At 45.7% G+C, this 15,728-nt stretch overlaps 1 protein-coding gene across 5 annotated transcripts in view; it reads right to left on the bottom strand.

Moving 5' to 3' along the window:
• The window catches only part of Tiam1 (TIAM Rac1 associated GEF 1), a 359,373-nt gene that overhangs the window by 265,073 nt on the left and 78,572 nt on the right, over positions 1-15,728 (bottom strand). For all 5 annotated transcript variants that reach the window (XM_063252519.1, XM_063252516.1, XM_063252517.1 and 2 more), the window contains exon 2: positions 12,124-12,176. The gene's annotated coding sequence lies outside the window, so the exon portion shown is untranslated. The remainder of the gene's footprint in view (positions 1-12,123; positions 12,177-15,728) is intronic.

Below are 15,728 nucleotides of genomic sequence, written 5' to 3'. Positions count from 1 at the left end.
CGCCCAATGCTTACACATATAACGTATTCAATAACTATTAGCTGTTTTTTATTTTATTTTTAAATTAATTTCTGCTTATTTCTTCAATGCTCTCAGTCAGAAAAAATACCAGCCTCTTCCAAATATTTGCCTGGCAAATATCACAACTCCCTTTTTTTCTAGGGTAGTTAAGAGTCAGGGACTGCAGTGTGTAAAGTACAGGCAGGCTCCCTGCAGACTGACCAAAACTATTCCAAACATGTCCTCACCTAGATGTGTCTGAATTAATCAGAAAAGCCAAAGTTCAGCAGGCTGGAAGGAAGGCCGGCCAGCGTGGACACCCCAGACACCCTACAGCCAGGCAGCTGCGTGTCAAGCGGCTAACACACACCCAGCCTTGTCTCTTCCCTCCCCTGGGAACACAAGGGGTGACAGGAGGAGGTGCAGCTTCGGGATGCCCCAGCCCAAAGGCCTGGCTGCCCATTGGCTGCTATGAGACAAAGGCAGAATTTCATTTCCTTTCTTCCTGGAATAGGCAGGACACCCCCATACCCCATCATAACTGGGATCCTCACAAATCCCATTCTCCAAGGCTCCCCTCTCAACGTCTCCATCATAAATGATGGTGTCCCTCTCTCCTGGTCCAAAGAGAAGCAGATCTAAGTGTTTCTGGGCAACGTCCCCTGGGCTTTCTGCAGGACACAGAGTATATAACTGCAGCCTGTCTCCTAGGTATCCCGTCTCCCAACCAGATCTGCACTTCTTCAAGGCAGAAAGAACACTTTTACTCTGCATGCTGCTGCCCAGGACTGTACAAGAGCAGAGCACATGCAGAGTACCCAAAGGCCCTGCTGGGGAATACTATGGGCCAGGGGACAAAGAGGCCTCTTTCCCCCTACAGAGTCCATCAAAATAGTCCTTGTGGGCCTTGGACATCATTAAACAGCACCTCATTCATCCAGTCATCAACTAAGCTAAGAAGCCACGCCGAGACTTTCAGAGGAAAAAGCTCCTAAAAGATAGATATGGCAGAGACCCACACGCAGGACGGGCCTCATCACCCGTGCCAGACCACAGCGTGATTGGTAGCTGTGAGGTGAGTACAAATCAGGCCAGGAGCGGCAGGCAGGGCCAGCCAACCAAGCCAAAGGCACTGCGACACAGACCATCAATCAGGCCTGCTCAGACCTGGTCCCCTCGACCACAGGCAGAGCCAGCCACAGGGACAAGGGGACTTGCTGACTCAGGTGGCCGAATGCACAAGTTTGATCTACTACACCACCTTCATCATGAATTTTTTAAAGTCAGATAACTCACCCACATCACTTTGGGAAAATTACATATATATATTAGTGTATAGGGAAGCTAGCTAAGTCTCCACATGGCTGAGTAATCCAATGCAAGTGACCTTGAGAATTCTATCATTAAGAAAAAAAGTAAAAAGCATGCCAGGACTAAGTGGACCAGAGTCTGGAATCTGGAGAAAGATGAAAACACAGAGACTTGGGAGCAATGGGAGGACACGGGGTAGGACATTCCCAGAGGAACAGACAGACTCAACCACCAGGGTGAAGATGCAAGAGGAAAGCAACTTGACCAAAAGAGAATGACTGCACAACTCACCTGACATCAGGCTCTTGAGAAAACTCAACAGCAGAGGGAATCAAAGTGTGTGTATAAATAAGAGGGAGACACAGACAAAGAGACAGAGGCAAAAAAGCAAAGATACGTTGGTGGAGAGAGAAAAGCAACAGATGTGATAAAAGTAAACCTTACAGTGTGATAAAAGGTGACAGATGCTTTGCATGAAGCAGCAGGCACAACCTAAGCACAGTACAATCTAAAACATGCTGACCAGGATGAGCTTCTGTGAGAAAGCCTTTGAGAACCACGGGAAGGAGATGTGTACATTCTGGGAAGAAGGCTTATAGACGCATACTTTCACCTATATTTTCTGCTACTATGTTCCAAAGGTTGAAAACAATACACAGCACAGAACGGGTGATCAATAAAATATGTACTGACTGGTTTAGGGCTGTCATTAAGGAATGAGATGGGTCTATGAGGTCTATAGGTACTGCCATCGTAAGGTGTCCACGAATCCTTAAAAATTTTGGCATTTTTTTTCTTTTGTGCAAATGCATGAGCTGGATATATGTTGGCAACCATTAGTCCAGCTACTCAGGAAGCTGAAGCAAGAGGATCATGTGAGCCCAGAAGTTCAATACCAGCCTAGGCAACATAGTGAGATTCTGTATGTCAAAAAAAGTTTTAAAGGGGGAATATAAGAAAGCATCAGATGACATCGTGTGGTCCTTTTTTATGAGTATATAAAACAAAACTTCTCTTGCCCAAGACAGCCAGCCCTAAAGCCATCAAGTAAATCAGGTAAATCAGGGCAAGGTATAGATTCACACAGGAAAACGAGGCCATGGCAACAATATGTGGGCATCACACCCTGAGCCAGTAGAGACAGAAGGACCCACTTTGGGATGGAACCTAACTTGGGGGTCTGAGCCCAAGCAGGACAAAGAAAGCACCCATGTGGGAGAAGGAAAAGCTAGAAGAGATGGTAGCATACATGTGAACTGATCAAACCAGTAAAGACGTTAGGGAGCCATTTAAACACAGAAAGGAAAGAAACTAATGGACTCTGCAGTTGGTGCTGAATCAGAAGTGAAGGTACAGTGTGGTCATGTGAGTAAATATGGAACAACTCCCTAGTGAGAATCTTGGGACAGTGACAACCCAATAAAGCAACAGGCACACCTAACATCTGCCTATATTTGGGCTTCTACTTCCCAGTCTCTACTAAAAAGAACCACAGCTTCTTGGTGACATGGCTGGTTCCCCCCGACTGGGGTTGGTAAAGTTTAAGATGGACCCATCTTGCTTTGTTACACACGATGTAAAGAAACTTTCCCAAGAATGATGGCCCAGAGATGCCATGTTGGAGAGACTCCTTCAGCCAAAGGACTATCTGAGTGGCTACACTATGATGGTAATAAAATACAGCCCATTGACTAAAACAGTCAACCATGAGTCAGCTGGAGAAAGTTTAAGATCTGTAACTTTGGATGAGAACTTGGGTTAGTAAGCTTTCCATCACGAGAACAAAACTCCTGAGATAAGTAACTTACAAAGAGAATAGGCTTGTTTTGGCTCACAGTCCTGGAGTTCAAGACCATAATCTATTAGCCCTGCTGTTTTGGAGCTGTGATGAAATAGCAAGCATATCATGGTGAGGGCTTGTGGAGAAGCAAAATCACTTATATCACAACCTGGAGAACAAAGAGCAGAAAAAGAAGGGGACAGAGTCCCATCATCCCATTCAGCAATGTGTTCTCAATGACCTAAGGACTTCCCCCAGGTTTCTCCTCCTGAAGTGCCACCACCTCCCACAAGTATCACCCCGAGGAGAAAGCCTTCAACACACAGGCCTTGGATGTCCCTCTAAACTCAAACTCCAGCACCAGCACTGAAACACAGATTCAGTTTTGTGGTGCTGCTCCCAAAGATGCAGACCAGGAGTAGAATTACACAGGAAAAGAAGCCATGTTGGGTCTGGGAGGAATACAGCAAGAAGCCAATTCACCATTCCTGTAAGCCATACAAACCATGTGGGGCCCAGGAAGAGAGAATCTAGTTCACCCTTCCCGTGAGTTGGCAGAAGCCATGCTGGGTCTGGGAGGAGTACAAGAAGAAGCCAGTTCATCCTTCCCATGGGCAACTGGCTGGTTCAAAGGACTGGTTGAGTTGTTGGCAACTGAGGCACAAAACCAACTACATACTTGTGTTATGTGATTGATCTTGCAGGCCTAGGGCCAGTAGTCTGAGCATCTATTAGGAGAATAATAGTATACAGTATGGCAAATATGGAGGGCTTCCTTCTGTCTTGTTAATGAAATCCAATATTGTTCTCACTGTTTTATTTTGTTCTGATTTATTGGTTTGTTTCATTTAATGCTCTGTTTTGATTGTTTTTATTTTGTTTTATTTGATTTTAGTATGTCTGGTGGTATGGACAACAATTGTGAAGACAAGATATATTATGGTAGCCATTGTTAATTTCCTGTTATCCTGTTTTGAAGTTCTGTACCACTTTCACTGCTTTGCTTTGATTGGCTTTATTCTGTTTTACTTTTGTTAGGTTTTATTCCCTTTAAAATTCAAAAAAAAATTACACAGGAAAAACCTACAACGTGGGGAATGCCAGACCCTTTGTGTGCATGGTAAAGTCATGGGAGTTGAGGATTGTTTGAGCTGCTCCCAATTAAACTAAACAGCCACAACCTTCACAGGTGACACTGGGTTTCAGCTGAGTCCTTTTGCTTATCAAGACCAGCACGGGAACAACGGGAGGATTAGACATACAGGCCTCTGAAGATAAGAAGTTGGCAAAATGGCCCAGTTCACTTCTGGGCGCCATGTGAGCGGATGCGCTGCCTGCAGGAAACACACCCATACAGGCAGGAAAGCCCAAGTGAGCAGTCAGGAAAGCCTGGGGGAAAGAGAAAGGCTTCTTCTGTGTTATAGTCTCACCTGCCAGTGGCTGTTCAAAATGGTTTTATTCTGATGTAAAACTTCTTTTAAGTTTCACTGTGGTGTCTGTTACAGAGTCAGTCATAGGTGAAAATTCATTCTTTGTAAATGATTACTACACTTAAGAAAACGCAATAAAGTTGGCGACAGAGAAGACAGAAGACAGGTTTTCATGTTCACTGGGTGTTAAGGTTTAGATCTAAAATGTCTCCTCGAGAAGCCTCGTGCACGCAGGGCCTTTCAGAGAGTGACTGGATCACAGGGCACCATAAGCAGCAGTGGAGTAATCCAAAGCCGAACGTGCTGGGGGCGGGGCCCTGGAAGGGGGCTTAGGGGGGACTGAGGTGTGTCCTCATATTGGCTCTGCCATGGGTTTCTACCCTGAGTTGAGACTGTGAACTAAAATAAACCTATCCTCCTTTAAACAGCAGGTGTTGGGTATTTTGTCACAGTGACAGGAAAGTAACAGATACAGCCTGTGGTTTTTACAACGTTTACGTTACGTGTGTGGAATTTCAATAATAAGTGATTTGGGGGGATCTGAGTTGATTCATGAAGCATTTCTGGGAGGCGGTGGGAAGGATGGAGGAGACCACCACATCTGCATGCCCCAGGGATGCTGCGGCTCTCCATCTGGCACAGAGGTGTGCAGACCTGGCAGAAATCAACAGCCAAATACATGCAGAAGCCAAGCTCCGTGCAGTCCTGGCCAGCGCGACCGTCCCGAGCTCCTCTTCCCCCAGGACCTGGAGTCCTCCAAAAAGTTTCCCCATAGAAAACATCTTATACAATGGGTACTGAATCTCCATGTACCCACAAAGAACTTCAACCTCTCTCTCCTATTTCAATAGATTATATCTTTACAGAAAATCTCAAGCATCATCTTGTATCATCCATAAATGCCAATAGATGTTTCTAGAAAGGGACGTTTTCTTAAGTATAATTCTATTTTCCAGCTCCTCCCCCAATAAAATCCTCAGTATCACGAACCAACCAGTTTCTAAATGTCACTGGCTTCTTCCTACCGCTCTCTCGTTCCCAACACTGCACTTGGTTCTTTGATTCTTCAGTTCTTTGAGCCAGCGATTCTTTCTCCTCCTCAAGCTGCCGCTGCTTTCATACATACACTTTTTCTGTTGAAGCTCAGTGTCTGTGCAGTTTAAGACATTTTTCCTTCCTCTTCTCCTAGTCTATTCCCTCACACTCTTTTAAAGAAATCGTTTGTTAAATCCTCAGCAAACCCACAGAGTGGCCCTCTCTGCTCACCACTACGCCAATCTTTCCAGAGAGCAGAGTTTGAGAAAATTCCCCAGCAACACACAGGATCACTGTGGTACCTACCATGTGCCATGGCTCAGGCAAATATCTGTCCTTTGGGCCTTAGTTTCTTCATCTTTAAACCAAGGGATTGAAGATCATGCCGATAATGACACCAGAAGGACAATTTCTTTTTGCTTAAAGGCAGCTCCAGATTCCTTCCAGCCAAGACCTTCTTGCCTGAGATTTTCAAAGCCACCAAATTCAATAACTTAGCAAACAACAACACCCTCATACATTGTAAAGAGAAAAAAGTTTCATAAATACAGTGATGACCAAAAAAATCTGAGACCACACTTGCAGAGTGCAAAACAAAATTTTAGCCAGGTATAGTGGCACACGTCTATAATCCCAGCACTCAGGAGGCCGAGGCAGGAAAGTCATCACAAATTCAAGGCCAGCCTATGTTATATAGTGAGTTCAAAGATAGCCTGAACTACAAAGTGAGACCCTGTCTCAAAAATAAAAACAAAAAAAACCTTAGTCATGGACAAGTCTAAATTTCAATAACACGCTGTGATTCAAAGTACTTTCTTATACGTTAGCAAGGGTTATCTATACTAATAGAAAAACAATTTTTTTTAACAATAGGACAGGTTACTGGTCTAATCTTGGGTATCTGGATATTTCATTAAACCAGTGTTCTCAATCAGAGCAGCTTTACATCCCTTACCACCCCCTGCCAGGGCACATTTGGCAATGTTTGGGGACAGTCTGGTTCCTGGTGGATGCCAAAGATGCTAAGCATCCTACAGTACTGACAGCTTATACCACAGAGAATTCCCAAGCCCAGAATATCAGCAGCTCTGAGACAGGCAAGTCTCCTCATCCATGGTACTATGAAACCACACTGAGCTGGGAGCACTGGGAAAGCTCCTGAGGACTCAAACGTGGAAAGTACTTGGTTTAGTTTTGTTACCGAATACCATGGTTTGAATCTGAAATGTCCCCCAGAGGCCATGGGCTAAAGGCCTGGCTGTCAGACAGTGGTGTCACGGGCAAGTGGGGGACTCTTTAGATGGCAGAGTGAGTTGAAGGAAGCAGGTCATTGGGGCATCCCCTGGAAGGCACATTTTATCCCAGGCTCCTTCTTTTGTGTCTTCTTTTCCCTGACCCCCTTCAATCCCTCCCTCCCTCCTCCGTCTCCCTCCTCCTTCCTTCTCCTTCCTTCTCCTTTCTTCCCCCCCACCTCTCTCCTCTTCTCTCTCACTCCTTCCCAGCTGCCATGAGACGAGCATCTTTCCTCCATCATATCCTCCACTATGTTGTTTCTGCCTTATCACAGCCCTGACCATGGACTGAAACTTCTACAACCATGAGCCAAAATTAACCCTTCCTCCTTTAAGTTGTTTTCCCCACAATAAAAAACTAACACACCGTGCTAGATCACATTTATGCTATATGATCATAAGTCACAGTGTATGTTTATACATTTAGAACATTTATTACAGTAAAAGACATACGGTAGTTTATCTCCCTCAAAATAGTCTCCCTCAAGGATATAGCTCAGCAGCACAGTGCCTGTCTGGCAAGCACAAGGTCCTGAGTTGAATTATGGGTACCAAAAAAAAAAAAATACTCTCCCTCATTTCAAACGCACCTATCCCGGCATCTCATCACTTTCTAAAGCAGTTCAGGAAGTCCTCTTTCATTAGTGTCTTTCGTTGTGCTATTGTAGCTGCTATGATGTGTTGAACCCATTCCAAATGTTTGCCTTTCATGGTCATTTTATCTTTGTGAAAGTCACAAGATGCAAGATCTGGCGAATGACGTGAATAAGAAATACCACAATATTTTTATGTGACAAAAATTGGCATAAACTGTTGATTGAACAGGTGTTATCAAACTTACAGTCAATGTTGAGATTTATTTTAATTAACTGCAATAAAAGACACAGGGCCATTAATCACCCTCAAAGCACTCTCCCTTCCTTTACATGAGCATCTGGGTGTCTTTTACTGTAAGGAATTTGCTAAAATTTAAAGTCATGGTATTTTTTGATCGCCCAGCATATTTCTGAATCTGCACGACTCCCCTGATGCAACCATCTTGGAAAACCATACCTATCCATACGCCATTTAAAACCATACCTACCCATACGCCATTTAAAAAGTGATCCTGCTTTTCCAGGGTTGAATGACAGTGCCTGCAGTGGGCACCTGTGTCCTTGGGAGCCCTTCATTCCAGTGGCAGAGGCAATGAACACACCAGTGAGGAAGAGTTCCAGTAGCTGCGAGTACTGTGATGACATAGGAGGGTGACAGAGTGGAACAGGTTGTTTGGAGGGACTGCTGCTTCAGATTCCATTCCTAGGAGATTTTTCACAGAGGTGACAATTGAGGTGGACCTGAATGGCTGGTCGTGCAGGACCTAGAGGGGACAGCTCTCATGGAGCAGAGGTGGCCTGCGTGGGAGCAGCTGGCTGACCGTAGCCCCACAAAGGTATATGAAAGGCCCTGAACTAGGAGGCTGGAGGTGAGAGAGGGAACCAAGCCGCACAGGCCTGGCAGTTCAGACAGGAAGTCTGGTTTACACAACAACCGACAGGGAAGGGAGCCACTGGGAAGTCCAAGCAGAGTAATGTGATTTCATTGCTATTTAGAGCCCTCTAGCCACTCTGTGAGGAACGGGCATCCTGCAGACAGGAAAAGAGTGCAAAACCAGGGTAGAGTGATTGCATTAAGAATCTGACCAAAAGTCAAAACCACCCCATGAGAGAGGAAGATTTGCCACTGATAATATTCTAAAGCACAATCCCCAGATGCTGAAAGCTATTTTCAAAAAAATGGTTGGCAGCAGCTATCTCTTCCTCGTGTGGCTGTGGGCAGTGCCACTGTCAAGCAGCCACCTCCCGCCCACAGGGCTCTCCTGTGGCGGGGACTTCAGCCTCTAGGGTGAGAGGTGATTTCTCCAGTGGGCCAGTGCGGAGCCAGGTGGCCACCAGGGGGGCAGTGAAGAGCACCCATCACCCCAGATCCCAACTCTGTGAGGGAGCCCGGATGTAATAGGTACCAGGCAAGGAGCTGTTAAAGCAAGGCCCTAGTTAGCGGATGTAAACCACAATCTGCTGGCATGTTACATCTCCATTCTTAAGTGTCATGGTCTCCCAATCTTTAACAAGTCAACTGGAGCCAGGATGAGGGGAGAAACTGAGGCCTGAGGTGCCTTGCTCTTTGTTCTTTCTCCCCATCGTGCTTCTCCTCTGACCCATTAGTGGTCCTCAGAGCTGGATCCACTGAGCAGGTGAGGGTGTGAGCTAAAAGATGAACTATGGAGGAGGCAATACCCTACAATCAAGGCACAGATTCACAAGGGCTACTGTAGGAACCGATTCAGACCAGGACCTAGAAGGTCCCCTCGCTGCCCAAACTGAAGCTTCGAGCTTCAAAGAAAGATTGTTAATTACACATTATGGTACCAATTATATCTGAATACATTATGAAATAGCATCTTTGCTAAGCAATTTTACTGTTTTAATTTCTCTCCTCTATCATTTTTAATAATTGTACCTCTGGTTTTTATTGCATTAAGATGCAATTAAGAAATAATAGTCCTTTGTATTTTAAATTTATTTTCAATTATTTTTTTACAACAAAAATTCCACAGACGTCCATAAAAATGCAGCATGCAATATAGTGAAAAGACAAGAAGATAGATAAAATTACCTGAGTTCCATTTAGAGGGAAAATGATACTGTACTTATTTTGAAAACCCTTAGCATTAATTCAAAGGACGGCAAATTCCTGATCAAAGGCAAAATAAACCATGGACTAGCACATTCATATGGAGAGAAAGCCATATATTGTCTAAGGGAAAGGCTTTGACAAATGACATCTCAAAATGCTGAATTTCAGGATTGCTGGCATTCAAAGTTAAAATGACACCAATACCAAATGTGAGCCTAGCTTTGCTAAATTGCATTTCTTTCCAAGCACAGCTAGCCCTTCATGTGGGTTGTTTGGTAACCACATGTGGAAATGGAAATATAGTTAGCCTTCAGTGCTTGTAGCTGTACTGAAAACAAGCCTTGTTTTTATTCTTGACATTTTTCCACAAGCAATGCAGTGTAACAACCATGTACACGTTGTTTTCACAGTACTAAGTATTAGAAGCAATCTAGAGATGACATGAAGTATACCGTAAGGATGTATGTAGGTTATATAAAAACACCACACCATTTTACAAAAGAGATCTGTGCATTCTTGGACTGGATTGTCCATGGGGGGCCCTGGGACCCGTGTCCCATAGATACCAAAGGACAACTGTCTAAGGATAATGTTCTTTAACACCCAGGGAAAAAATGAATAAGGAAAATCCAATTACTTTCATAGTCTCGAGCCATAATTTGTAAGCCACAAATTTCATATGCGCACCTACCAAGGCTGAATGGCATTTCAGCACATGGAATATTTTTGGGTAAGCCTTATGTTTATAGCTAATGCAACCCCTGCTTATCCTCAAACCCAAAGGTCAATAAAGTTTTAGTTTTAGCAAGGGTCAAAGAGTAAGTATTTCAGACTTTGTGGACTAGTATGTTTTCTATCACTACAATAAAATTACTGTGTCATTGTAGCCAGAGATAATACTTCAAAAAATGAAGGTGGCCAGGTACCACTAAAACTTCAGCAATGTAACAGCTCCAGGAAATCTAGCATGGTCTCTATTTTGGTCCAAAGAGTGCCAAAACGAGGAGTGAGAAGCACCCTGAGGACCCTCCTATAAGAAAACAGCAGGAATAAGCAACGAGATCCAGGTGGTCTGAATCTACCTATGAAGACACCAAGCACAGCCTGCCATACCGAGGAGACTCCTTCTAAGACCAAAGCCAAGTCAAGACGTATCAGGAAGGCTTCATTTCTCAATCCCAGAGTTCTTAAGACGCAAGTGCTTGTCCCCAACACTTCCACTCTACAAAAGAGTCTGTCTCTTGAATCAGTGTCCACATGAGGTTCCATAGGGACCTCTGATAATGTGGCAGCATTAGGGGTGTGGGAGTAACTGGTCTACCAGAGGAAAATTCTACCCAGATTCATAAACCACTTGAGAACAAAAAGCCCAAGTAGGTAAACTTTCTCACTCCCATCCCTGAACTTCTCCCTTGAATGGCAAGGAAAGGCCCGGGCAGCAGAGATCAACCGCTGTCATATCTGATCATCCGAATACCTGTGGTCTTCCCTCTCCTGGACTCCTCCTCCTCCTTTCATCCTGCACACCCAATGCACAGCGAATCCTTTCAAGTCTACCTCCAGAACTAACCCACAATCTGTCTGCTTCCCACCAGCATCATCACCAGTACCCTCGACACTGTCCTAAATGTTCGCCTGGATTTGATCTTAACTGCCCCTCCCCAATATATCCTTATGTTAAAAAAGCAGTAAGATCACATCCACCCAGTGGCCCCCGAAACCTTCCAATTGCCTGAAAGTCCTAGGGATTCCAAACCACACCCTCAATCATCTCTCAGCTTCCTCAGCTCCCAGAAGTTAAACCTGACTCTGGCTAAGTCTTTAGCATATAAGGGGCACGAAGGCCACAAAACATAAAATGACAACCCAAGGATGTCGGCAGCGACATCTACACTGTGCAGACCTGCATGGGAGGGAAGGTCAGCCTCCTGACCACAGGTACTGCAAGCGAGAGAAAGACAGGGCAGGGAACCTTCGTATGAAACTCGACTCGGAGACGGGTGGGTGCGAAGCAACAACGTGAGAGTCTTCATTTAGATCCTTTGATCACCCCAAAGTTTTGTTTGTTTGTTTTTGTTTTGTTTGTTTGTTACCAGGGATCGAGCTCAGGCCTGCGAATTTGCAAGGCAGGCACTTATGCCGCTAAGCTAAATCCCAGCCTGCTCCAAAGTATTTTTAACCAACTGTGAAAAACTAATGATGAGACCATCAGGGAAAGCTGAACATAAATATTCAGTGACATTAACAAATGAATTATTGTTCGCTTTTATGTATTGATGCTGAACAAAAAGAACTTTTATCTTCTTAGAGTCATGATGAAATATTTACAAAAGAATCCGATTTCCTCCTTAAACACACACCCTCCCATTTGTCAGTCAAACATACACACCTTTTGGATCCTGCAGAAGTCAGTGCTCCTCAAATGTACCCGTAAATGGTGTGACACAGAGGGGATAAGAGCTGAGAATCAATAGACACCAGAGATAGATTGGGACAGTAAGATATATAGATGAAAAGTAAATTTATTTATATCCCACCATGTCCCTAGAACATTGTTTAATGCACAGGGTAAGGCAGATAGGCTGCCATGACTACTCACCACACAGAAATCAAGCTTCTGACAGTGTTAACATCTGGAAGGCAGCCATCAACCTGGAAGTGTAAAAGAAGAGACTTCTGAGTAACCAACAATATTCATGAAGCCCATGCATTTTATTCCATAGGCAAACACAAGGGCAGCACTTCTAAAACTGGATCAGTAGAAGTAGTGTATCAGCCAGAGCTTAACAGCAGACAAAAGAATGAAGCAGAGCAGACTATTCCAGGACTCGGAATAAACAGAATCCACAGTTCCAAACACAAGTTTCAACCCTCCAATGTCACCTTTTACAGCAGCAATATCCCTGAGTCAGCAGCACAGTTCAGCCAGGCTTACAATCCTATCAAAGCAAGGAAAAGCCAGATGCAGTGACGACACCTGTAGTCCTGTCTACTTGGGCAGCTAAGACAGGAGGACGGCTTGAGCCGGGGAGTCTGGGACAGGCTGAGCAACACAGAGAGATTCTATGTCTTTAAAAATGACAACTGCAAGACTAATACAGATGCATTTTTATGAAGATGGTTAAAATATTTAGTTAATTAGGGGCTGGAGGTTTAGCTCAGCGGCATAAGCTCCTGCCTTGCAAGCAGGCAGTCATGAGTTCAATCCCCGGTACCGATAAAAAGGAAAAAGACAAAAAAAAAAATTTAGTTAATTTATTCCCTTAAGTGAGGAGGGAACAAATTTCAGAGAAAGGCAGGACTAGGGCAGGCAAGGCTTCCTAACAATGAGACGCTGGTCCAAGTGTGTGCACGGAACACCAGTAGCTCAAAATACTGACAATGAGGGGAGGTCCTGGGACATGTCAAACCATCCATGGCTTTTTAGTAGGTCATGTTAAAGGGGAAAAATTCTCCTTATTTTGATATTTGTTTGATTTTTGATAAAGGGCCACGTTACACTGCCCAGGCTGGCTTCGAACCTGTGGTCCTTCTGCCTCGCTCAGTCTCCCAAGTACCTGGGGTTACGGGTGTGTGCCTCTGCACCCGGTTATTTGAATGCTTTTGTAGAAAGGTTAAGCAGGCTTTATTCAGGACCACTGCAAGAGGTCACTGTCAAGGCTACTGCCATAGAAGCAAAGGCCATTCTCAACTCTAAACACAGTAAAGACCTCATAAGCTTTACAGGCGATTAGCAGAATGAGGGTCGGTGGTGGGAATTTACTGAGAGGAAATGTCACAGTTAAGGGATCCTTGTTGAAGACAGGCCAAGAACACAGACAGCAAAGGGAGCGGGAGTAATGCCATCAGAGGCTGAAAGTGAGAAGGTACCGAGGGTCAGGGATTCCCTCCACAGGGAGAAGATGAGCCTGGGTCTGATTAGAAAGAGAACTCCAGTCTTCTGAAGGAAACTCCGGTGTACATGCGGGGTCTTTATTCCCAGAATGGGTGCTCAAGGCCCAGAAAAGTCCAGGCAGGAATGGGAGCAGAAGGAAATCCACCCAACCAGCAGCTCAGCGTGTGCCAGTCACACGCTGGGGCTCACACCTTACATTGTGCCATGCTTTGCAATTTCTCGGTTCCTCCCCCACAGATAATTTCCCTGTTTTGCAAAATCCAGAAATGCCCATTTCTAAACATCAGGCTACCAGATGATAAGGAAAATGTCCCTGGGAACAAGATGCCATGGGAACGGTGTATATACAATTCCCTGTGATGCAGAAGTAGATCAGTCAGTCACACAGAGGCACAGTGAAGTCTTTCAAAGCGGCTTTTTAATGACAAGCATAGGGGGTAAAAAGAAAAAAAAAAAAAAAAACTAAAAGACTGCATTTAAAAGCAGCTTCAAAAAAGCCAGGATGCTTTCAATCACTAACGGAATTACAAAACTCCCCTCACACAAGCTAAGCAATTTCTAGCACTGCCCAAGTCCCAGGGAAAGGATTTAAGGATGACCACGCTGCCCTCCATGTGCCCTTACATGTGCCATCCACTCGCTGGGTAGGAATTATTTAAGAACCCAGAAAAGCAGTGTGCTGAATATTCCCGGCTGCCCTTCATGTGACTTTCCGGCTTCTCCCGCTGGGCTCTGTGCCCACGAATGTGGCCCTCCCTGGCCCAATGGAAGAGGACACAGGAGGCAGGAGCACTGGGCCCCTCTTCATCCCCACAGGGTCCCCTGGAGTCTGCGATCACAGGTCATGATCTTGTGGAGCATCTGCTGTCTTCAGCTCCGGGGGATGAGGGGCTTCTCCCACGCCAGGACGTCACGCCCACCTTCCGTTTTTCTTAGCCCTGCAACCCACATCGCTGCACCCTCTAGCCAGCCTCTGGAGTGTGCTGGAACTTCCCAGCCAGCTTGTGACTGACAACAGTGGAGACAGGACAGCAGAGAACCTGGGATTCAATTTCCCCACACCAGCCTTCAAGTGAGACAGGAAAAAGTAGAAAACCCCAGTCTTTAAGGCAGACGTCACGGTATGTGTGCAGGGGCAAGGCATAAGTTCTGAGGATAACAGTGTCCAACAAAGGCCAGAAATCCTATACAGAAAGTTGTCTATGTGTGCACTTTTCTGAGAAGAGATATCCACAAAGGGAAGGATCAAAAATTTCACTCGCATCTCAAAAGTTGACCAAAAAAAAAAAATGTTAGCAGACAATGCTGCAAGAAATACAATGCTCAAAAAGGACCACAGTGTCCCCCAGGAAAGAAGGGTATACAACAGATGGTGAGCACCTATATCTTCCTCCAAGCAGGACCACAACTGCCTCCCTCACACCCGCCACTGCCTACCCAAGCAGGCAGCTGGGATAGTATGTTCCTGTGAGTGCCTGGCTCCCAGCACCCTCCCAACACTCAGATGACATCTGAAAAACTCATGGGCTCGGCAGGTGTTCAGAGGCACAGGGGAATCACACCCTGCCCTGAAAACCCCCAGGCTGCTGACACACGGAAGGGCATCCAGGAGGGGAAAAGTACTCCGAGAGACTGCAAATACCAGGGATGACCCTATAGGAAATGTCCAAGTGGGCCCCAAGAAGGGAAAAAGCATGGGCAGCCTTACAGGCACTCGTGCTGGCGGCCAGGTCTGTCCTGTGCCTGCTGAGTGAGGCGGGGTAAGTGGTGCACCCTCCCTGGTCTGCTGTTTCTCCCTTGGCAACGTGGAGACCTTCAGTCAGCGCGAACCTCATGGGATAGCTGTGGGCTCCATGGGCAACCATGCCCTGCCTGCCCCTCGCTCAGTGAGCGCCTGCCCAGGCTGTGTCATAATCCATGTCTGAGCTCTTCTCAGCTTCCTTCCCCGCTGGAGTGGCCAGACACAGAGAAGGTGACAAGAGACTGGGGCCACAAAGGAGCGACAGAGCCTCTGCACCACCCGCGGTATCACTGCCCTACAACTCTACCCTTTCCCAGCCCTGTAGAATGCTGCGGTTGGTCAAGAGCCTTGCAGGGGACTGAGCGGGTGGCCTCAGGCGTACTCTATCATCACTCTGTGACCCACTTCCCTCACCTAGCCATCAGGTATAATCGCAATCTCAGTGCCTGTCTTCCAGTGAGGATGAAATGTATCAATTCGAAATTGTGAGAATAGTGTCCAGCAGGCAGAGGAAAAGCTCAATAAATGCAGGAGGTCATACTGCCCGGCACGTTTCAGCTAATTTCCA

The sequence above is a fragment of the Cavia porcellus genome, unplaced genomic scaffold (genome assembly GCF_034190915.1).
Source record: "Cavia porcellus strain 051 isolate PalLab524CR breed Dunkin Hartley unplaced genomic scaffold, mCavPor4.1 scaffold_7, whole genome shotgun sequence".
NCBI classification, from domain to species: Eukaryota; Metazoa; Chordata; class Mammalia; order Rodentia; family Caviidae; genus Cavia; species Cavia porcellus.
The sequence above is the reverse complement of the archived record's forward strand: the minus strand, read 5'-3'. Positions and strand labels throughout refer to the sequence as shown.